Source organism: Oryzias latipes, chromosome 2 (assembly GCF_053564925.1).
Source record: "Oryzias latipes strain Hd-rR chromosome 2, Olatipes_Hd-rR_3.1".
NCBI lineage: Eukaryota > Metazoa > Chordata > Actinopteri > Beloniformes > Adrianichthyidae > Oryzias > Oryzias latipes.
In genome coordinates this window covers 48,980,037-49,004,425 of record NC_136238.1, presented here as the reverse complement: position 1 = coordinate 49,004,425, position 24,389 = coordinate 48,980,037, and the positions used below count along the sequence as shown (strand labels likewise).

At 43.1% G+C, this 24,389-nt stretch overlaps 1 long non-coding RNA gene across 2 annotated transcripts; it reads right to left on the bottom strand.

Annotated features, from left to right (window-relative positions):
- Window positions 1–9,767: 9,767 nt before the first annotated feature.
- Window positions 9,768–22,574, bottom strand: LOC144989482 (uncharacterized). Of its 2 annotated transcripts, none has more exons than XR_013653717.1 (3): window positions 22,442–22,574; window positions 10,912–14,188; window positions 9,768–10,781 (listed from the first exon to the last, which is right to left on the bottom strand). It is a non-coding gene; the product is annotated as an uncharacterized LOC144989482 (long non-coding RNA). The 2 variants fall into 2 exon arrangements; XR_013653716.1 differs by having other exon boundaries at window positions 10,924–14,188.
- Window positions 22,575–24,389: the final 1,815 nt, after the last annotated feature.

The following is a 24,389-nucleotide window of genomic DNA, read 5'->3' as shown; positions in this document are numbered from 1 at the left end:
ATCCTACTACCAAATTAAAATAAATAATAATTATTAATAAAAGCATTATTTTGTTTGTTTAAGCCACAATGTTTTTCCTCTTTTAAATCAGTACATTTATTTTTTAGCTGTACCCTTTATACATGTAAACACCATAAATGATCACATGTGAAAGAGGAAAACTCATTAGGATTAATAAATAATAATAACTATAATATAATAAAACATCAGAGCCAAAGAAAGTGGTCTGAGAAGAAGCAGCTCTGATGCTCTGCAGCTGACGGTGCAGCTTCAGGACTCATGAGGAGGACCACACTGCAGCGCCTCCTGCTGGAGCATCAGAGAGTCTGCAGACAGAAGATCCTTCCAACAGCAAAGAGGTCTGCAGGAGCTCTTTCCACCACCAGCAACAACCTGAACCAAGCAGGACCTACAAGAAGTTCAGCCACTAAACTCCCACAACTCAGAAGCTCTGAGCTCCGTCTGAGTCTGCAGAGATGCTGAGCTGCTCAGCTGCTGCAGCTCCCACAGTCACATGAAGGTCTGCAGCTGCAGCAGGAAGTCCAGATGTTTGCAGCTGCTGCAGCTCCCACAGTCACATGAAGGTCTGCAGCTGCAGCAGGAAGTCCAGATGTTTGCAGCTGCTGCAGCTCCCACAATCACGTGACTTTGGAAGTCTTAGCTCCTCCTCCTCACCATCACTGTGACTGTTGACGTCTTCCAACTCCTCCAGAAAGCTGTTTTCTGATGAAGCTCTAACATCTCCTCCCTGTTGCTGCTTTCAGTCCAAACTCACTCTGTTCATGTCAATTCACTCCAGAGAAAATCCTTTTTCTGGGAAGAATTTGCTCCAAGTTTTCCTCCAACTAAGAATCTGCAAACCCAGATGAGAACTCCCAGCAGGAAAAGAATTCATCTGCAGGAAACTAGAAAAAGGCCTTTTTGTGGGAGGAAACCATTCCAGATCTTTACAAACACCAGAAATCCCAACTTTTCCTCCACTTAGCCTGAGTTTGGCTTCCAGGAAGCGGTGTGTGTTCAAGCTCCGCCCCCATCTCATGAAGCCCCTCCTCCAACATGAGGCCACTGGGGAATTCTGAATGAACCTTTACATTTCAACAGAAATTTCAAGCTAAAAACAGGAAAAAAACTCTCTTCATGTTTGAAAACAATCAAAGATTCAAACAGGAAGAGAAAACAAGGTTTGTCAGGAAATCAACAGATTTGATTGATTGTAAATCTTCTTCCTGTTGGAGTTTGATGAATGGAAGTAGAATGTGTAGAAAGTCAGTTGATGTTTTCCATTTCAGTAAATGAAGGTTTGATCTGCAGATTTCCTGATCCCTTTCTGACTGGGATCCAGACCTGATCTAGACGGGACTCATGAGGAAGCAAACAGCACAGAAACTGCTCTGAATGTTCCCTCTTCTTCACTTTCTGTCTGACTTCAACCATGAAGGGACTTGAACCCTCAACCTTCTGATCCATGAGGCCACATGGTCTGAGAGAGCATCCAGGTCCAGCTGCAGGTGGAGGACAGCATCATCCAGCCGTCACAGACTGGGGGCGGAGCCTGGAGATGACTGCTGAAGGTCAGAGGGCGGAGCTTCATCAGGATGAAGGTGCTGCTTGGATTCTGCTTTGATGTCCGTCTGTTCTCAGTCCCTTCATGGCTGCTGCTCAGAGCTGTTTCTGGATCTTTCTGGAGAATTCATGTCTTTACTGATCCAAATGTGGATTTCTGTTTTTCTTTGGACTTTTCTTGATTTCAGGCTTTTAGCTTTTGGAACTTTCTTTGTTTCTGTGCTTTAACTTCCAAACGGGTTTATCTAAGACAATCTGATTGTTTTTCATTTGACTTTCTAGGAACTTTCTGTTTCATCTTTGAGGATTTGGACTTTTGAAAGACTTTTAGCTGCAGTTTCATCCTTTGAAGCAGATGGATCTGAATCTAGAGTCAAAGATTCTAAGGAAATCCTGGATTCACAGACATTTGATTGAATTTCTGTCTGGATCAGAAACCAACAGCAGACATTTCAAGCCGTCATCTGTTCCTAATGTTCATTCCCCGCCATCATTGAAAGCTTTTGGAATAGTCCCTAAAGCCAGCGATGGGGCCGCTTTGGAGCCTGAACTCATCACTCGGTGTCACGGTGGCAGAGAGATGACAGATCCCAAATCTGAGGCTGAAATGATCACGTCCTACCAGCTCCACTCTGGATTTGGGACCAGAAACCTTTGAAGATGTTGGAGCATTGTTGGAGAATAGACTGACAACATTGACCTTTGACCCCTCCCTCATGTGTTCCACATCCAGCTGCAGACACACCACTACAGCTCCCATTCCACTTCTGATCCAGCAGTTAGAACCAGAGCCTGCATTTGCAGCAGGTTCCAACCCACTGACCACTGATCCACACAGGGGGACGTCCTAAGGGGCGGAGTCAGCCACTGGAGAAATGGGGGTCACTCTGGGCCTCTCTGTGTCTGGACCTTCAGAGGGACAGTGGTTTGGTCCAGAACACGGATGCTAAACTAGCTCTGTGGAAACTTGAACTTGTTGAATGGGAAACTTCCTGAAATCTTCTTCATCTGTTGACTTGTTCTTTCTTCATCTGAATGAGCTCAGTCCTCTCCCAAATCCAACTCCATCTATCTTCAGTGCTTTGGACTGAGTTGGAGCAGAACTAGAGCTTTCTCCAGATGTCCTAGTACTTTTAGATCAGTGTCTTCCAATATTTGGAGCCCAGCTTCACTTCTTTCCCTGACAAAAACCCCAAAAGGCCGACCAGCCACCAAATAGTCAGAAAGCAGAGAAACTTGGTGGTCTGCATTGATGAGAAACCAGTCCCTCCAGGATGACACATGGCTTTTTGGAATCATTTCACACACAAACAAACGGGAAGTTGTGCTTGTTTCTCTGAGAAAAGTCAATCAAATGTGTGATAATGGTCAATGTAAATGTTTCGATAAAGGCTGTAGGGGATTCAGGGATTGTGGAGCGGTTGTTGTTTCCTTCTGGGTTAAAGTGCAGTTTTGTGTAACCTCCCAAAGAGGAGAAACCCAAAAAAGAAAGGAAAAGCAAAGAGACAGCTGGAAGCCATCATGAGATTCCTTTAAACAGGAAGTTCTTTGTCATTTCATGCACTAGTTTCATTTAGCTCTGGTTGTTGAACATTCTAGAAACTCCTAAAAACCTTTTCTGTCCACTTTGAAACCATCTGGGGCTGACTTGGCCTTGCTCGCTGGGATACGGCCAACATTCAGAAATCTACCAACAGACATTTTTAGCTCTAGTTGTGAACATTCTATGTTTGGAAGAGGCAGGCTCTTCTAAAAGAAACTAGCAGGAGCCCCAGCGCTGGTCTTTGCTTGGATTTGGTTTAGACTTGTTCAGAGTCAAATGCATGTTTTAAGGGGAGGAGGATTATTTGGTTGTTGCTGTTTTTGTTCCTATTCTTCCAATCCACTATATGTCCCGTGTTGAATTCTACTATTAAAATGTGGGAAACAAATGTTTCTCAAATCCAAATCAATCCAAAAGCCTGGAGACTGGATGGCCGTGGTCCTCCCTTTGACCTGGACACTGGTTGCCATGGCGACCTGCACACTCATCAAGCTGGAACTTAGAAGAAGAAAAAGAGACCAAAATGATTGATAAAGCAGGTTTTCCAGGGAAATCCCACAAAGTGCTTTCCAAGCTAGAACTAAGAATACCCAGCATGCATTTGGAAAAACTCCTTAGCTTCTGGTGGAAAATGATGAGTCATTGGAAAAGCATTCTCTGAATGCTCAGAAAACTTCCTCTAAGGTTGTGGTTGTTTGGAGAAGTCCTCCTCTTCAAAGAAGTTCTCCTGACCGTCTTCAAAGCCACTTTCTGCTTTTTCAAACGCTACTGTTCAACAAAAACTTGGTTTCTGCCACCAAACCAACCTTAGACACTGAAACAGAATGAATCCAATGCAGAAATGTGTTGACACCTTTAATTCAAAGCTTCAATCAGTTTGAATCTCATGAAGAACATTTCAAAAATCCACATTTGGATCAGGCGTCTTCATCAGAGCACAACTCATGTTTCCAGGACTGTGACTCACCAATAGATCCTCATTTCCTTTAATGCTGAAAAAACCTCCTCCTAGATTCTGGTTGTTTGGAGAAGTCCTCCTCTTCCCAGAATTCCTGAAAAAAGCCCTCATTTCTCCTGACCATCTTCAAAGCCACTTTCTGCTTTAGTTTAGTCCAAACTTGCTTTATGCTGACAACACTTACAGCTTGAATCCATCTGAAGACTGAGCTTGTGGAGGATTTGAATGTTCATTTGCTCTCAGGTTGGTTCTGTGCTGGAAGCCCCAACCCTCAGTTCAGTCAAGGTAGAAAGATGCTAACCAGCTGTTCCCTCTGTCACCATGGAAACACGGACCGCTTTAAAGTGGGACAGGATTTTCACGGAGCGGACTTCTAGACGTGGAGGATAGTCAAAGTCAAAGTCAACTTTATTGTCAATTCTTCACATGTGCATCACATACAATGAATCGAAAATCCATTTCTTACTCTCTCGTGTCTGTTCAGTAGAAGAAAAATAAAAACAAAGTATACGTTTAGAATAAAATAAATAAGTAAAAAGAAAGAAAAAGATACAATTTACAATATACAACATAGGCAATTTGCCATAAAAGTGCGAGTGCACTTAAGGCAGTGTCTCAAGGCAGCGGGGGGGGGGTTCGTTTGAGCACTGTTCATGGGGGGATATGGGTGGTGGGTAGGTGGAGAGGGGAGAGGGTGTTTAGCATCCTGATGGCCTGGTGTGTGAAACTGTTTCTGAGTCTAGTGGTCCGGGAGCAGAGGCTCCTGTACCTCCTCCCTGAGGGCAGAAGGCTGAACAGGTTGTGTGCAGGGTGGTGTGCATCCTTGATTATTGTTAGTGTTTTGCGGGTGAGGCGGGTGATGTATAAGTCCTGCAGGGAGAGGAGTGGTGTTCCAATGATTCTCCTGGCTGTGTTGACTATGCGCTGCAGGGCTTTCCTGTTGCTGTGTGTACAGCTGCCCCCCCACACAGTGATGCAGCTGGAGAGGATGCTCTCGATGGTTCCTCTGTAGAATGTGGTCATGATGGCTGGTGAAGCACCTGATCTTTTTAGTTTCCGCAGGAAGTAGAGACGTTGTTGTCCTTTCTTTGCCAATGATGTGGTGTGGGCGGTCCAGGAGAGGTCCTCACTGATGTGAACCCCCAGGAATTTTGTGCTGCTCACTCTCTCCACAGCAGTACCATCAATGATCAGTGGCAGGTGTGGAGTGTGGCCCCTCTGAAAGTTGACAACAATCTCCTTTGTCTTGCCGACATTTAGCAGGAGGTTATTGTCTCTGCACCATTTTGTCAGCAGATCCACCTCTTCCCTGTAGTTGGTCTCATCGCCCTTGGTGATGAGACCCACCAGGGTTGTGTCGTCTGCAAATTTCACAAAGTGGTTTGTGCTGTGGGTTGTTGTGCAGTCATGTGTCAGCAGGGTGAAGAGCAGCGGACTAAGCACACAGCCTTGGGGTGCCCCGGTGTTGAGAATGATTGTGTTTGAGGTGTTGTTGCCGGCTCGTACTGTTTGTGGTCTTTGGCTGAGGAAGTCCAGTAGCCAGTTGCAGATGGGGGTGTTAACACCCAGCTTGTCCAGTTTGCAAATGAGTTGCTGTGGTTTTATTGTGTTAAATGCGGAGCTGAAGTCTATGAACAGCATTCTCACATATGCGTCCTTTTTGTCTAAGTGGGTGAGAGCTGGATGAAGAGCAGAACAAATGGCGTCCTCTGTCGATCGTTTGGGTCGGTAAGCAAACTGAAAGGGGTCCAGGGTGGGGGGAAGAGTGGACTTGATGTGTGACATGACTAGCCGTTCAAAGCACTTCATGATGATGGGCGTTAGTGCTATGGGGCGGTAGTCATTGAAGCAGGATGGTGATGGTTTCTTTGGCACAGGGATGATGGTTGTAGCCTTGAAGCATGATGGGACGATGGCTTGCTCCAAGGAGATGTTAAAGATGTCTGTGAAGACATCCTTAAGCTCTTCTGCGCATTCCTTCAGCACACGGCCTGGGATATTGTCTGGACCCGCTGCTTTCCGTGGGTTGATGGTGGAGAGTGTCCTCTTCACGCTGGTAGTTGTCAGGTGCAGAGTTTGATCCTGGGGGGAGGGGGGCGTTTTCTGTGGGTGTGTGCTGTTTAGTCCTTCAAAGCGTGAAAAGAAGCTGTTCAGGTTGTTGAGAAGGGGGGTATTGTTCTCACAGCTCTGCGGTGCAGGCTTGTAGTCTGTGATGGCCTGGATGCCCTGCCACAGGCTCCGTGCATCTCTGCTGTCGTTGAAGTTGGAAGAGACTTTTTGCATATAGTCCTTTTTTGCTTTCCTGATGCCCCGGGACAGGTTGGCTCTTGCTGTTCTTAGGCCAGCTTCATCCCCTGCTCTGAAGGCATTGTCTCTGGCTCTCAGTAGCCCTTTGACTTCTCCTGTCAGCCAGGGCTTCTGGTTGGCTCGAATGATGATGCTTTTTGTGTGTGTCACATCATCGATGCACTTTGTGATGTAGGAGGTTACTGTGTCTGTGTACTCCTCGATGTCTGTCAGGTTGTTGTAGGTGGCAGTTTGTTTAAACATGTCCCAGTCTGTTGTTGCAAAGCAGTCCTGAAGGGCAGAGGATGCTCCCTCTGGCCACACTCTTATTTTCTTCAAGACTGGTTTGGCAAGTTTCACCCTTTGTCTGTATGCAGGCGTTAGCATAACACTGAGGTGGTCTGATGTTCCGATGTGGGGGAGGGGGGGTTGCTCTGTAAGCTTTTTTGTGAGGAGTGTAAACAAGGTCCAGTATGTTGTTTCCTCTTGTTGGAAAGTGCACATGCTGATGAAATTTTGGAAGGACTGTTTTGAGATCAGCGTGGTTGAAGTCTCCGGCAAGAATGATGAAGCCATTTGGATGTGCTGTTTGTTGTTCACCAATGGCCTGGAATAGTTCATATAGCGCTGCATTCCTGTCACTGTTGTTGGTTGTCGGGGGGATGTATACTGCCACTAATAAAATCGCAGTAAACTCCCTCGGCAGGTAGAAAGGACGGCACTTCAGGATCATGAACTCCGCCCGCGGGGAACAGTGTTTGCTCACCAGCTGAGCGTCCCGGCACCACGCGTCACGAATGTAAACACAGACCCCGCCGCCGCGTGTTTTTCCTCCGTCTACGATGTCTCTGTCCGCCCGATAGCACGTTAGTTGTTCCAGTTGTATGGCAGAGTCGGGAATGTTGTTGTTTAGCCATGTTTCCGTGAAGATGAACACACAGCAGTTGCTCGTTGTCCGGTTCGCTGATCGGAGTAGGCGAACATCATCCATCTTGCTGTCCAGGGACCTCACGTTAGCCAGAATTATAGATGGTATGGCTGGACGAGTTGGGTTAGCTGCCAGTCGATAAATCCTCCAAGATGAATTCATCAGACATGAATCAAACAGTCTTTTCTCCATAGAACAGAATGAAATCCACTGTGTTTTAGCATCGTCTGTAGCATCACAGAGACGGTGTTCCACCAAAAACTGGGACCTGTCACATGTTGTTTCCTGGTGACAGAGCTGCAGCTTTAATGTCAATGAGATAGAAGAAGAAGAATCCAAAACATTGGACTGTTTTCATGTGATCACATGGAAGCAGAATTAGGAAATCTCTAGGAAATCTGTCCTTGTTTAGTCAGCATGTTTGAATTGGAGTTTACAGTTAGACGACAATAAAGACGAGTTCAGACCAAGAAATTACTTTGATGATATGTTCTTTAAAATAAATCAGAAAACAGTTCAAAAAGTAAAACACCAAAGGTATTTATGTGTAAAATAGATAAAATAGAAATATTTGACTGTTGTGTTCATAATCTCAACAGTTCTCTGTCGCCCTCTGGTGGTTCATCAGAGAAGCCAAACTTCCACAGAAAGTGAATCAATAAACATGAGCTAATTCTTGATGCAGGTTTGAAAACACAGATGGAAAACAGCATCAATCCAAATATTAGTCAATGTTTCCTTGAATGGAACAATTTCAGGATTTGTTGTCATAAAGTTGTGAGAAACTGTCTTGTAAAGTGTGTGGTGACGGTCCACTGTGGAAAATGACTGTTTGTGGAACATTGAGATGTGCTCAGTGATTTTGCTTTAGGACACTTTGGTTTCATTTCAAACGTTGGTTTCTCCTAAATCTACAAACTCTCTCCACAAACTGTCTCCTAACTCTCAGGGATTCCTGCTGCTGGCAAAACTCACGGCTCAAGGAACCACTTCATGAATCAGTCACGCTTTGGAATGAACTTTATTGAACAACATGTCATGGTCTGGAAGAAGCCCCAGTTCCAGCTGACAGAAGTCTGCTTCTGATCCATCAGATCTACCTAGCAACAGAAGCAAAGCTTCACGTGTTGCAGCAACAGTTTCCATGTTTGGGAGGATCTTCTGAAGAACAGCTCAGTTCCAGATCACATCATGATGTTTGATGTTTTCTTCATTCCAGGAAATCATCTGTGTCTCCTTTGATCTGTGCTGAGTCAGCACTTTGACTTCTTTTCAACTTTAGATCCATCATTTACAATCAAGGATTTATTGATAAATAGGATTTATTGACAGAAAATAAAGAGTAAATGTATTTCTCATCCAGCAGTGATTGTAAGTCTTTTATTTTGAAATTCCGATCATCATGGTGGGATTTCTAGATCTGCATGAACTCATCCTGAATCCAAAAGACACTGGAGCATCAAAGAATCCAACCCATCTCTGCCAACATGAGGCTCTTACTTTGAAAAGTCTCAGACTTCCTGCAGGGAAACAGGCTTTCTGCTGCTGCACTGACAGATGTGCACGAGCTTGAAAGAGCTTCCTGACTGAGGAGCTGCAGACTTTCTCCTGCAGAGCAGCAGCTGACTTCAGCGTCGTCATGGGAACACAGTCTGCTGCTGCTTCTGGAAACGTCTTCAAGGCTGTGGTGGGACTTGTTGGTCTGGAGGACAGATTCTGGGAGCAAATGCTGCTTCAGCTTCAAGCTTCAGCTCTTTTCTTCTGGCAGAGCTTAGAAGAAATGGAAACCTCCTTTGTTCTGACTGTTTGCTCCAAATCCCAGATTCAGGAATTCCTCCAAGAAGTTCAGCTCAGAGATCATCAGCAGAGAAAAGCCTGAAGTTCTGATGACAACAGAACATGATCAATATTATTGATCCACATGGAATCCAGAAGAAACTCTGAGGTGAAGACATGAAGACACAAGCTTCAGAGACATTTGGAGAAGTCAGAGTGGATTCATTCTGGACTTTCTTCTCACATCTTCTCTTCACAACATCTTTGTCTTTGATCCTTCAGATATTCAGGAATCCACCTTTCTGTTCTGCTTGGAGCACACTTCAACATGAACTTCATTTCCCATCATTCCATCTGTCAGGAGAGAACAGCTGCAATCAGCTTCCTTCAGGAATGACTGCAGGTAGAAGGATCTTTCATTCTTCAGCACCACCAGGACCCACATCCAGCCCATCAACAGCCAGAACATCAGTGACATCAGCGTCTGATCTTCATCACATCATCATCATCATCACCTCTACCTTTTTACAATCTGATGGATTTCAGTCTTTCTGCAGCTTCTCATCAACTGGATTGTCAAATATTTTCATTTCCTGTTTTATGTTTTAAACGTTGAAGAAAAATCTTTCCAGTTTTAAAAAGATGAGACTAATAAAGTTCTTGGAAAGACCTGTGCAGGTGCATTGTGGGTAATAATGTTGTGTTTGGGATATTTGCTGGATTCTGGATGTAGACAGTTGTGTTGGTCTTGATTGTTTAGCGTTGTGGTTTGGATGTTTGTTGTTATTTGTAGCACAGCTGAGTAGGCTCTTCATAGACAACATGTTGCTCTGCCAATGTGCCTTTGGGCCAACTTGATTGGGCTGTTTGGAAGAATAATGAGGAGAAATGAGAGCCTCCATCAGATCATGTTTCTGCTGTTTTTCAGAATCTGAACCTGAAAGCTGTCTGTCATATTTATGCAGCCTTTTTCAATAGAAACTGATCCAAACTGAAGATTCTATTGATTTCTCCATCAGATTTATGTCTACTTCATTCTATCTTTCAGTCACAAACACAATGGTCATATTTTAGTTTTTCTATTCATACCATTGAACCTGGTAATGCTTCAGTCTCCATCTAATGCCAAAATATAAGCAAGATTCAAGTCATTTTATGCTCACCAGCGGCAGGAGGGGGTTGGTTTGGGGACCATAGGGTTTCCTTTCTGCTCTTTGCAGATGATGTTGTCCTGTTGGCTTCATCAAGGCTGGACCTCCAGAGTGCATTGGGTTGGTTTGCTACAGAGTGTAAAGCGGCTAGGATGAGGGTCAGTACAGCTTAATCTGAGGCCAGTGTTCTTGACCGGAGAAAGGTAGTTTGCCATTTCTCGGTGGGTGGAGGGTTCCTGCCCTGGGTGGAGGAGTTTAAATATCTTGGGGTCTTGTTCAGGAGTGAGGAAAGGCCAGAGCGGAGTTTGTGGAACATTCGAAGTTGTGCAGTCGCTTTAACGGCCCGTTAAGAGCTGAGCCAAAAAGCAAAGCTCTCCATTTACCAGTCCATCTTCGTTCCAATACTCACCTAAGGCATGTCCAACTGAGCGGAGGCCCCGGGGCAGGCCCAGGACACGCAAGATACTACGAGACTATGACTCTCTGCTGGCCTGGGAACGCCTAGGGTTCCCCCCAGAGGAACTGGAGGAAGTGCAAGGGAAGTCTGGGCATCTCTGCTGACCTCGCAACCCGGTTCTGGATAAAAGGAGGAAGATGGACGGATGGATGGAGTATTGAAATAATGTGTTTATAGCGAATGCAATTCATTGTATTTAAAGTGTCATGCATGTGTGGCACTAAAAATGAAGAACATCAATTAACTTACCCTTGAACTTACCCGGGTAACATCACATGCCCTGTTCTTTGGAACAGAGTCCAGCTTTGGAACCAGCAGAGAACCAACAAACAGCACAAACCCACACTGTGGGAAAGACTCCACACTTCTGACTGATGTTCATGTCCACTTTATTATTCACAGATAAGATTGGAACAGAACACTGAGAACCAAAAAGAACAGAGGAACAGTTCTAATCTACTAGAAAACACGAATCACATGAAACACACAACACCAGTCTGGTTCTTTATCTGCCTGAAAACTTCTGACATTTTTTAGGAAAATCTTTTTCTAAATGCGGTTTTCACTGATCACATAAAAAGTGTCAGAATTAAAGACATCTACAAAATCTTTCTAGTGTTGTCATGGTAACACACATGAACAACATACTCATCATCTCAGCTTAAACTACAACCACATTGAATCCTTTCAAGATTTAACTCTAATAATACAAAACAACACATTTCTATTAGTGGATACATCTGAAAGAATTCCTTGTGTGGAATTTTTTTTACCATTTTTGTCAATGAAAGCAGCAAAGCTCTTATTGTCAAATATCTTTACACAGATTTAAACATATTGGTTCTTTTATTTTATTGGTTTGATAATTGTTGCTTAAAGAATATAAAATACAAAGACTGTTGTAAAAAATTTAGAGTATCATATCAATCTCATGAAAAAAGGATGTTTTCAGCTCATGTCAGTCTGTTCTGTTCTGAGTGAGTTATAGTGTTATATGAATGTGTTTTTCTGTTAATAGCGTACGTGCACGATAGAACTTCAGGTTACCTTCCGTGTGTTGAGTGTGAGGCCGACAACTTCCTGTTGGTCGTGTTATTGTTGTGGGGAGTTTTGTTGAGTTGCTAGTTTTGATCAAATAGGAGCGAATTTCGGGTAAATGAAAGGCGTTTGGTGTTTCAACGCGTGACAAAGACATCACAACATTGTTGTGTACCCGTGTGCGAATTTGTCAAAGTACAACAGAACTAATGTAAGCTTTCATAGCTTTCTAGTAGATGTGTCAGTGAGAGCCGAATGGATGGTGAACACGGCGGGAGGACTTCACCCCAAGCAAGACGAGTCGTGTTTCGTATTTGCAGCAATCGGAATGAAAATGCGTCATGTAAACACGCCGTTCGGAATACTCTGCCCCGCTCAGACTCGTTCGGATCAAAATTTCTTTCCGATCCACATAGCTGGGTTATACCGATCGTTGTTCATGTAAACGGTCATTCTAATCGTGTGTCACTACTGATCTGGGTTACGTCACGCATAGACGGTGTTTGGCTGAGAGAAAGCTTTGGAGCGCATATGGGACTGACCAGCTGCTCTGCGGACGCCCCGCGTAAAGCGCCGCTCCGCTCTCGCCCCGCTGGCTCTCTTAGACCCCTCACGGGGGAGATGCGTGTCCACTGAGGTCTGGACCCGGCATCCGAGCTCTGCGTTCGGGCTCCGGAGCCAGTGGACCGAGTGAACTTCTCTGAGCAGAGCAGCCGCATTTATTAATGTGTTTGAGGGGAGGGTGCTTTGTGACGTGTGTGTTTTGTTGTTTTGTTATGTGCGAGAATTCAGACTGCGAGCCGAACCGCCGCTCTGGGTTAGCGGCTGCCGGACTCGCGAGGACAGAGCAGAGCACACAGTGTGTGTTAGCTTTTCAGAGCAGAAATGCCGCTCAGTCCTTAGAAACTGTTCAAAAAATCACATCGAATTGTGTTTCTAGTTGTGCCCCGACAAAATAAAGACTGCTGTTATTCCCAGACATTTACGTGCAACCAGGATGCAGATTGCAGCGTTTCCCACATGGTTTGTCCTGGATTTTGTGTCCATCAAAAGGCTAATGTTGCTAGCCTATCCTAACACTGGGTTCTTCTTCAGTTCTGTTCTTCTTCCACAAAAAAGCCCTGTCCACACGGATTAAATATAAAATGATGAGCAAACAGGCACTTCATAACATTCATAACATTAATAAAAGTTCGTTTGGAAGATCGCCTCGTATATTACCGAGCTGCTGCATAAATGTGACAGCAAAGGTTTGTTTACAACGGGACACATTTACCTTTTGGTATTTTCGACACAATATTTTGCCCATGTAACCACGCACTGGTCGATAATCCTGTAGATGCTGTTCACGTCGATTTTCGGGAGACCTTGTAGAAAACGGGTGAAATATACCATCTTTCGCAATCAAAATCTGCCGTGTCGCTGCTATAGAAGTCGCAACCAGGAAATGGTCGGCCTCACACTCAAGGCGGCGGAAGTAGAACTAGTTATGTGCATGGAGCCTATGGGCTGATTATTTTGAACGTGTTTTTGGAGACCTCTAGCGGTCGCGCCAGGTACTGTTGTTCAACACATTTATTTGAATAATCTTTATTGAAAAGTGCACATGTAGAAACAGAAAGGATTCGCTAGCATGCACACACTTGGTTTGTCAGTGGAAAGAATTTGTTGCATACGTCTCAATTAAGAGGTTGCATTGCCGGTATGTGGAGAAAATTTAATCTTGAGACTTTTGAATTTTGATATAAGAAACATGTTTATCAGTCTATTATTTTTGGAGTTTGTGAAGTTGTGATGCAGTGCTATGCATATATATATACACGTTCATTGTACTGATCATTTGCTTTCTGTTTTACCCTTTTAAGTATCATTAAACCTGATGACAACGTTCAACGGTCTCCAGAGTCGTGATATGATATGAGTGTTCAAAAGCTCCTGCATTGGACATGCATGAAACAGCACACAGTCTTTAGAAAACGGTTCATTGTTATGTTCAACACTAACTTGTGTCTCCTTATTGAATGACTGCATCAATGTGTTATGGAGGCCAACAGTCTGTGGTTCTGTGTTCATGTAATGAAAGCTCGGGCTGTTTTGGAGTATATGAGCACATTAGGGTTTGATCCCAAGAGTTTTAAATATTACAAACCAAAAATTAACCAAAATATAAAAATAAGTGAAACCAAAGCGATCGGTTGTGCTATGTAACTATCAGTTACATTAAAGCTCTGCTGATTGTTTAGATCTGCTTCACTGTTCTCATCTTCCTCATACGTAGGAATCTCCATCAAGGTATCAGTCTCCTGCTTCAGATCAAGGTGATCTTCATCCTGATTGATGCAGAGTTCCCCTGGTTCATCTTTAATCTGTGATGGTTCTGGTACCTCCGGTTCCTCTTTATAATGGGGAGGGTCCGGTTTCTCCAGTTCAACTCTGAAGTTCCTTTGTCGGTTGCAGAGATCTTCAGTCACCCAATCCTGGGGGAGGACTGCAGAAAAACAAACAGAGACACTTTTTATGTTTTGAGGACTTTGTGTGTTGTTAATAAACACTATTAACTGCTTATCTAAAAACACCAATTGTCTGTGAAGATTCATACAGTTTGTTTCCATCACAGTAGTAGGTTTAAAAAATGCCATCTGGACATTATCATTTTTAAAATTGAATACATTTCACCTTTGATCCAAATTGTCAATAGTGGATTAGCTGGTGAAAAAGCAGGTTTATAAGTGCTCTTGGGGGAGGAGTCAAACTTGAAACTGGAAAAACTTGATAGCCTTTTACCTAAACTAAATGACATTAACAGCTGAAAGAGATGGCCAGGTTGGGGAGTGTAGCCCCTGTCTCTCCAACTCTAGCTGGGAACAAAGGACTTCTAAAGACCTGGAAGTGAAACTGGTTCGGTTTGTTTGTCTGGGACTGATTTAAACCTGAGACCACCTCTTATTAAGAGAAGGTTTATCTTTCTTGACAAAGACGCCTTCTTTCACTCACCGTGTCTCAATCCAAATGGTATTTTCCAACATCGACACGATTTTCTCATTTTAAAACGATTTTCCCCCCCAACTTCCTGTCTAGCAGCTGACCAAACAGATGAGAGCTGAAGACCTCTTGTGTTGGACATATTTTTCTGTTACAACATGTGGTTATGAATCTTCTGACACACAAGGAGTATATTTGAATGAACCACTTTATTAATTTAGGCTAGACTTTAGTTAGATTGATTATATTTTTAATAAGCACATACTTATGCATACAAATACACACAAAGCATTTCAGTCACGCACACTATTTGTGCAAATGTGATCTTACACCTGAGCTCCAGTGGGTGTTTGTTCTTTTTCTGCCTTATTCTGTTCTGTTCTGTTGATGATGGGGTGTAAAAAATAAAGGAGAGAGAGCCCGGTCATTCCTACACCAAGAGCCCCACCGAAGCAGCAGTGGTAGATCCCCTACACCAGGGGCGGGCAATTATTTTAACTGGCGGGCCACATTGGGTTCTAAAATTGGATAGAAGGGCTGGACCAGGAGCAGATGCGTGGAGTGAAAATGATAGAACATGGACTGTAGATGAAAACATTTGGATTGAAAATGATATTCTAAAACAGAATATTCGAGTTTTTAGTTTAAAACTTTTGTTCCCATTTTAGATCTCTTTTATTGTGAAGCCCTTTTGTAAAAGGTTGTATGAATAAAGTTTCATTTATGATCCTTTTAAGAAAATAAATAACGTTATTTATGAAATAAAACAATGACCAAACATCATTCTCTATGATTTTCAATGACAAAAATTCAGGAAAAATATACTGATCCCTTTAAAAAAAATAATAAATAATGGATCCTCTCCCGTCATAATTCCACAGAGACTTTGAGCTCATCATACGTCTCACAGTTTGCGCAGCTGCACGTCTGTTTCTCATCCAGTAATACTGAAAAAGCAAATGTATGTCTCTCTCTTGCTGCAGCTACATATATATCTGCGTTACCTTTTCACCTGAACAGAGTTCCTCGTTTATTGCAGGAGTTACGTTCTAAAAATAACCGTGATCGGTGAAATCCACAGAGAATGATTCCAGATGTTTTAAATTTATGGCACTAAAATTCCTCACTGCATCAATACACTTTTCTCAGACAGACATGAACATTTTCACCTTTTCTCTTGTTTAAATTCTTAAACCTTCATAGAAATGAGGTCCAGGATCTTAGATTGAAAACAAAGATCTGATCGATCAAAGATTTCTGTAGATCTGAAGAGCTGTGCGTTTCTGTACAGGAGTCGCGGCACGGACTGGGGAAATTGATTGACAAGGTCTCCAGCCAATCAGGACACAGAACAGGGTGCGCTGTTTAAAAAAGGCAGCATGATCGCTCAGAAATAATGAGCTAAACCGGGAAAGATTAAATGCGACGTAGAAAGGGAAGACCGTCTTCTGGTCTATTTGACAGAGATTTTTTAGAGGTTTCCAGGTAGAACACAGACTGCAGAAGGTGGAATAAAATGTCACGTCTTGATCGTGTGACCAGATAAAAAAAAAAAAACACATGGGTCTCTGATATTGTTCAGCGTGCCGGACCAAAGATGGAGGTGGGCTGGATCCAGCCCACGGGCCGTAGTTTGCCCACCCCTGCCCTACACAGTATAGTACAGATAGAGGACAATCACGTCCACCACCCAGATAGCTAGAGATAGAGGCCACACTGGAAGCAAGGAGGGTGAAGTGTCTTGTAGGGTTGTGCCGATGGACGATACCATCGTCCATCGTGATGGGTGACTGACATCCCGATGGAGAGACACCATCGTGATCGCGATTTGACTACCTCTGCTATGATGCGTCCCTTTCTCGGATTGGACAGTAATGAGAAAGTTCTGATACTAAAAACTCTCATCTTTAATTTGGGTCAAAAACATTGTATTGTTTTGCTTTTTATTCAAGATTAAAATTAGTGATCATGTAAAATGACATCATATGGCATTTCATCGCTGCCATTAATTGAATGAGCACAAAGACGACTGAGCAGGTGTATTCAGGAACTGAGTGAGTGAACCTTACAACCACCCAGGAGCAATTCTAACTGAGCGACCCCACATTATACTACTGCACGCCTGCAATCCTAACTGAGTGACCCCACATTATACTACTGCACGCCTGCAATTCTAACTGAGCGACCCCACATTATACTACTGCACGCCTGCAATCCTAACTGAGTGACCCCACATTATACTACTGCACGCCTGCAATCCTCACTGAGTGACCCCACATTATGCTACTGCACGCCTGCAATCCTAACTGAGCGACCCCACATTATACTACTGCACGCCTGCAATCCTAACTGAGTGACCCCACATTATACTACTGCACGCCTGCAATCCTCACTGAGTGACCCCACATTATACTACTGCACGCCTGCAATCCTAACTGAGCGGTGATCCTGCGCCTCACTTCCCCTTTGCGGGCTTGCTTGGGTTTATGTGATAATGGGGCGTTTTCTGTCCCTTGGGGGGGCAGAATTCAGGAGTGTGTTTGTCACTTGGGAGCATTGCTTTTTCTGATTGATCTTATCGGCCGATATTTGCTGGTCAAATCCGGCGAGGCAGGCAGAGCTTTCAGGCTAACAGGAGGCTCTTGAGCTGCATGCGGCTCTTTGCCTTTTATCATATTTTCTATGTAGAGTACTATCACAACCATGAGGTGAACATGAAAGTCTTACATTCTCCTAAATGTACGGAGCGGCCCTAATGTGTTGTTGTGCGACTTCAGTAAAGAGGACCTAGGAGAGAACATCATGAGAACGGTACTGAGAGAGGTAAGAACATGAAAGGAGACCCCCCCACCATAGTAAAAGGTGTAGATATGCGCATAATGCAGAACAACTGTCTTGAAAACCCTGGAAATGCATAGAGACACGATTATGAAGCAGAGTTTAAACTGCAGCTATCAGCTACGTGGAGGAACACGGGAATAGAGCAGCTGCAGTTTGGTTAGGTTTGAAAGATCTTCACAGATTCTGACTTCTGGCCTCAATAACTCTTCTGATAAACCTTCAAATGTGACAGCAAGTATCTAATTATTTTGTAGGGGGGTGTATTGGCAAGAGTCTGGCGACACAATACGTATCCCAATATTTTACCTAAACATATTTTCTTTCTTTTTTCTTTTCTTTTAAATAGGACTTTGAAAAAACTCTACTTGAATTTCAACATGTCTTCCATTGTAATAAAATGGTCAAATTCAGTTTATTTAATGATCTTAATGCTAAGCACTGCAACTGTATCTCCTTTATCAGCTGCTTTTACCCAAACAAATTAATAGTGCTTTAATTTTGGTAGCTAAAAATATAGAAGCCTCCCCCACCCTCTGTATTTTTTATACATTAAACGTGGAAGGGGCTCGTCAATGATCAATGAAATAATCAATGAGACAGGAGCGCACACGCACGCAGACACACACACTCGCACACATACTCATGAGACGCAAACACACTCTCAAGTTTCATTAAGTCACGCCTCTCTGTGAGGCGGCCAATGCGTGTGAGGAGAATAGGGAAAGCCTCTTTAAGTGGCTAAATGCGTGGAGGGGGCGGGGCCTAGAGATAATCGAGCTCGCGTAAACATCTGTGGGAATGAAACGGAGACAAATATCATCACAACCTGTGCGTGCATCTGAGCTATGAGCAAGCGAACTATTGATTCGTTCTTCCGACCTGCGGCTAGTGTACCAGTGCCAGAGTGTACAGCAGGGGTCTCAAACTCGCGGAGCAAACCACGGTTCTCATGCACGGCTGTTACAGCAGCACACTGCTCCCGCGGGAGATGGTCAGCTGAGGAGCATAAATGTCCCACACCTCCATGCGGGGGCTTGAACTTTAAACATATGCGAGCAACAACATGATTCAGTCTTAGACACACTTAAAACACGTGGGGAAAATGCAACGATAGACGTGTCTGAGGTGAACCAGCGCCGCGCCTGGATCGTTGGGGGGACCAGGCCGGGGGGGGGTATGAAGGCGAAACTAAAGCGAGACTGAAGGAGAACAGGAAGTCCTTAACATTCAATTTCGTTTTAATATGCCCCTCCCCTTCAGTGTGATCTGTGCTATTATATCTTTTATAATTATATTAATGTTTTGTAATGTATGTAGCCTTTTTTAATCATTTGGTATTTTAAATTATTTTGATCATCACTGAACTACAAAAACCATCAGGACACATGTCCCATAATGCATTGTTTTGTAGTCTGTAGGGCAGCTTTCAGTCAGTGCAGTACTAAATTTCCAGCTGCGTTCACTCAGGTTGGGGTCTTGCTCCCACCCCTTTCTCGTGATATTTTTGTGTTGATTGACAGGTGATGTTGGAGCAAAAACAAAAATATACGTCTCACACCAGGTGATCTGAACAGCGTTGCGTCCATCTGGGGTTAATCTAAAATTATTGTGCATCTAGGCTGCACATATTTAGTGTCGCCAACATGAATTTCCATCCTCTAACGTTTACATACATTTAAGTTTTGTTTGAAACTGTGAAATGACCGAAAGGTTACTACAGTAATTACTTTTTTTATTCTAAAATTATGGTATTTTCTTTACTATTTGTACTGTCATGACAGCGATGCTGCTGTCAGTTTACATTCTTGTTGCATCTTCAAAAGTGCAAAATAAAATGTGACACTGAATTTGAAACAGCACATTGTAATTTCTGCATCTATTATTAAAGTATTTATTAGTAATACAGTGGAAATTAGTAGATTTGGTTAGCATGTTGATTAACGGTATGCGCCCCTAAATTTTCTGGTTGTGGCCCTAAAATTTTCAGTTGGGGGCCACAGTGCTCCTGGTGAAAAAGGTTAGTCTGGAGCCCTGAAGGCTGATGTCATTCCCACATCCCACAGCCAGGATGCAGATTGCAGTATGTCCCGCATGGATTAAAGCTACTGTTGTTAGCCCGTGTTAGCATACTGCTAGCTCTGGCTTCTTTCCAGCTCCCTTCTTCAACAGACAAAGCATTGGCCACACGGATTAAAATCAAAATGACGAGCGAACATTAATAAAAGCACGTTTAGAAGATCATCTCATATAATACAGAGCTGACATATCTATGTATGCAGCCGCTCGGCGGAACTCATTTCCTCTTCCTGTATTACAAACACCACTGCGCATGAATGAACGATTTATTCCGACCGAAAGTGTGACCTTAGTGAACGTTTGTTATAATCTGAAAACATTTTTCTGCACCCATGAACACTGTTGAATTCTAATCCGACCATTGATCCGATTCAGATATTTTGTACATGTAACTGCAGCTTATGGTGTCGACTCGCAGCGTGGCGGGGATCACAATGGTGTCTCTCCATTGTGAGGTCAGTCACCCATCGTCCATCAGCACAACCCTAATTAGCCGCTGCGCTGCTTCATTCATTTTGGGTGGCCATGGTGCAGCGTTTGGGCGGTCGACCCATGATCGCAAGACTGCAGGTTCGATTCCCGCCTTGCACACCCATGTGTCGAAGTGTCCTTGGGCAAGACACTGAACCCCACCTTGCCTCTGGTGGGAGGTTGGCGCCATATTCGGCAGCGGAGGCGCCATCAGTGTGTGAATGTGTGTGTGAATGTGTGTGTGCATGTGTGAATGGGACTGTGACTGTAAAGTGCTTAGGGCCTTCAAAAGAAGGTAGAAAGCGCTTTATAAGTATACGCCATTTATCTGAGCAGCTAAAAAGCACAGCAATCCACGTTTTTACATGTTACTGGCAGCAAAATGAAACAGAGTTTCTGTTTGGTATCCATCCCAAGTAAAAACAAAGTAGTTCATGTCTCTTAACAACAGAACAAGCTGCCTCTGGCTGCAGTCTTCCTGTTGTCTTGTGTAGTGTGTTGCAGCTTAAAGAGGCTCTGTGTTCTCTGCTGCCAACTAGAGGTCGGAGGGTGAAGTGGAAAACAATAGTCAGACACAAAAGAACGCTCAGAAATAATTAAGTTAATATCGTCCTGACAGCATTTTGATTGACATTAGTATCACCAAATGAAATATCGCGATATTTTGTAGAACTGATTTTTTCTTACACACCTATTATTTCGTATTAACACACAGAGTGAACTACAAATGCATTTCAAAAGAAAAAAAGATTGTTTTTTTGGCTTTTAATCAGAATTTTCCTCTTCAAGCTGTGAATGTAGACATGCAGCGCTGGCTGCCAAGGGACCGTCAACAAAGTGCATCATCTGTGAAACACCATTCTGTAATAGTAAATAAACCTTTAAAAGGGTAATACATGTCTATATCTATATGAACGGGTAATAAAGACTTGTCAGAATATTCATGCTAGATTACATATTTAGTGAGAAGGTCAATCTCTATTTAATTGCATATAGTTTTAAAAATTTAATAGAGATATGAATCATAACATGTGTGAACAATAGCTCTAAGATACTAAAGTCCCCAAACATTTTGTACTGACTAATCATGACCTTATTGTCCTACAATCAAGATTATATCATAAATTCACTATGTTTATCTTTAGGAATTTTTCATATTAACAATTGGATCAGATTTGGTCAAAAATCCTCAATAGCTCTGAAGATGTTGTAGTTACTGACACAGAACTTCCTGTACTGACTAATCATGACCGTATCTTCCCAATACAATAAAGATTATGTCAAAAAATTTTTAGCATCTTCAGAGCTATTGAGGATTTATGACCAAATCTGATCCAATTGTTAATATGAAAAATTCCTAAAAATAAACAAGTGAAATATTGACATATTCCTTATTTTAGTCAGACAATAAGGTAATGATTAGTCTGTATAGAAGGTTAGGTGACAGTAGCTTCAGTATCTTCATGACTATTGACCATTTTAATCATGATTCATATTTCTATTAAAATTTGAAACAACAAATTAAAATAAAGACGGTCTTTCCTACAAAATGTTCATTATAACACGAATATGCTGACGAGTCTTGTAAAGAGTGACAAAGACACCCCTGAACAAACCCAGGTGAGTGAGCAAAGAGGAACCAGGCGGGATCACCGCTCAGTTTGGGTTGCAGGTAGTTGTAAAATGCGGTCGCTCGGTTAGAAATGCGTCCGGGCGGTTGTAAGGTTCCTCACTCAGGTCCTGAATACGCCAGCTTAGTTGTCTTTACGCTCTTTCACTTTATGGCTGGAACTGTGACAGTGTGGGATTTTTAAATACCGCGGTGATGAACCGGCAGGGGGGTGCGGAAGACACATTTGAGTCTTCTAAAGAAAAGGGTAGCAGCTGTTTTTTGTTTCCTTTTCATTTTGACGTTCATTCAACCAGGAAGTTTATTTTTCTGTCAGGCGTTTCTAACTTTTGGTCTCTGTTTTCTTTCTGTGCTGGAGTGTTTATGGAGCCACAACACCTGCAATGCAGACTAGACAGAAACACACCATTCTAATGACGTATCTAGTATGTTTACATCTTCCCTTACTGAATAATAAAAAAGCCTTTTAGCCTTGAGGACAGAGAGAGGACAGCCACAGAGCCTAACAGGTCGTGATTCTCCACCTCTCCCCTTTTGGAAAAGGTTTCATGCAGACTCTTGTGTGTCTTTTCGTTTCCCAGCTGCTCAAATCAGAATTTAATCCAGCAATCGGTCCAGGTTCAGCGGTTTTTGAACAGGACCTGGTCCAAGGTGGACAAATGCAGAGGAATGTTCCTTTAGTGCGCTCGCGAATCGGAATCCAAATTCAGCGTCGTTACATTAAAATGTTTAGTCACATACCAACTACGTGGAGCTGCAGCTGCGGGTTCCAGCTGCTATAATCCAGCAGTCTGCGCTGACGACAGAGCTCCTCCTGGTTCTGGACGATGGTTCCTTCAGCAGCAGAACGATGTTCTCTGACAGAACCTTCCTGAGGTTCTGAAGACATGGTTCCTGCTCCGATCTTCAGCTCCAACTCCCACAAACACCGCCGTCCTCTTCACTGCAGCTCCGATCGATCATCTGCTAGTCTCACAATCACAGCAATCCACGTTGTCTTTCCGTTCAACACTTCTTCACTCATTTACGACACTTTGGAAAATGCTGAGAGTTCCCACACGAACCACGTATCGTCCTTTCTGTCCAAAAACCTCACAAACGTCCCAAAAAGACACCACCGACCTCTCAACACAAGCTAACGCTGCTAGCCTGCTAACAAGCTAACGCTGCTAGCCTGCTAACAAGCTAACGCCGCTAGCCTGCTAACAAGCTAACGCTGCTAGCGCCTCGTGCTGTTCTTCTTCTTTGTTTGGCTAACAGCGTCATGGTGCTTTAGCGCCACCAGCTGGTGTGGAGTAAATCTACACACGTCAGTCATAATGTTCCCACTTTTTTTTCTGGTAAATATAATCAAATGTTTCACAAGATTCATTACTTACTATGTTTGCCTCTTTGTTCAAATTTTTTTTATTCAAATTCAAATTTTGCCTCTTTGTTAAGATAAAGTCATTTAAGATGAATAAACCCAATCACCTGAACCACTGACAAACTGGACTTCTGCTCTCCTTCCGCGAAGAACCTCCTTCTGCTGCAGAAACTCATGAAAAACAAAACTGCAATAAAAATGTCAATTTCCCTTTGAGATCACGTTATACAACAATCCCTAATATTGTGACCTACAATGTTAATGTTGTTTTTTATTTTTCTATTTTCATTGTTTATTTATTTATTTTCTTTCTTCTTTGTATCTTATTTTTTTATTTTGTTGTGTATTTATGTTAAAGCAATGTGTATATAAATGTGTAATCCTTTAAAGTTCTATAAAAAAAGAACCTCCTCCTGCTGCTCCTCCATCTTCAGCTCTGACTTTGGAAGTCTTAGCTCCTCCTCCTCACCATCACTGTGACTGTTGACGTCTTCCAACTCCTCCAGAAAGCTGTTTTCTGATGAACATCTCCTCCCTGTTGCTGCTTTCAGTCCAAACTCACTCTGTTCATGTCAATTCACTCCAGAGAAAATCCTTTTTCTGGGAAGAATTTGCTCCAAGTTTTCCTCCAACTAAGAATCTGCAAACCCAGATGAGAACTCCCAGCAGGAAAAGAATTCATCTGCAGGAAACTAGAAAAAGGCCTTTTTGTGGGAGGAAACCATTCCAGATCTTTACAAACACCACAAATCCCAACTTTTCCTCCACTTAGCCTGAGTTTGGCTTCCAGGAAGCGGTGTGTGTTCAAGCTCCGCCCCCATCTCATGAAGCCCCTCCTCCAACATGAGGCCACTGGGGAATTCTGAATGAACCTTTACATTTCAACAGAAATTTCAAGCTAAAAACAGGAAAAAAAAACTCTCTTCATGTTTGAAAACAATCAAACATTCAAACAGGAAGAGAAAACAAGGTTTGTCAGGAAATCAACCGATTTGATTGATTGTAAATCTTCTTCCTGTTGGAGTTTGATGAATGGAAGTAGAATGTGTAGAAAGTCAGTTGATGTTTTCCATTTCAGTAAATGAAGGTTTGATCTGCAGATTTCCTGATCCCTTTCTGACTGGGATCCAGACCTGATCTAGACGGGACTCATGAGGAAGCAAACAGCACAGAAACTGCTCTGAATGTTCCCTCTTCTTCACTTTCTGTCTGACTTCAACCATGAAGGGACTTGAACCCTCAACCTTCTGATCCATGAGGCCACATGGTCTGAGAGAACATCCAGGTCCAGCTGCAGGTGGAGGACAGCATCATCCAGCCGTC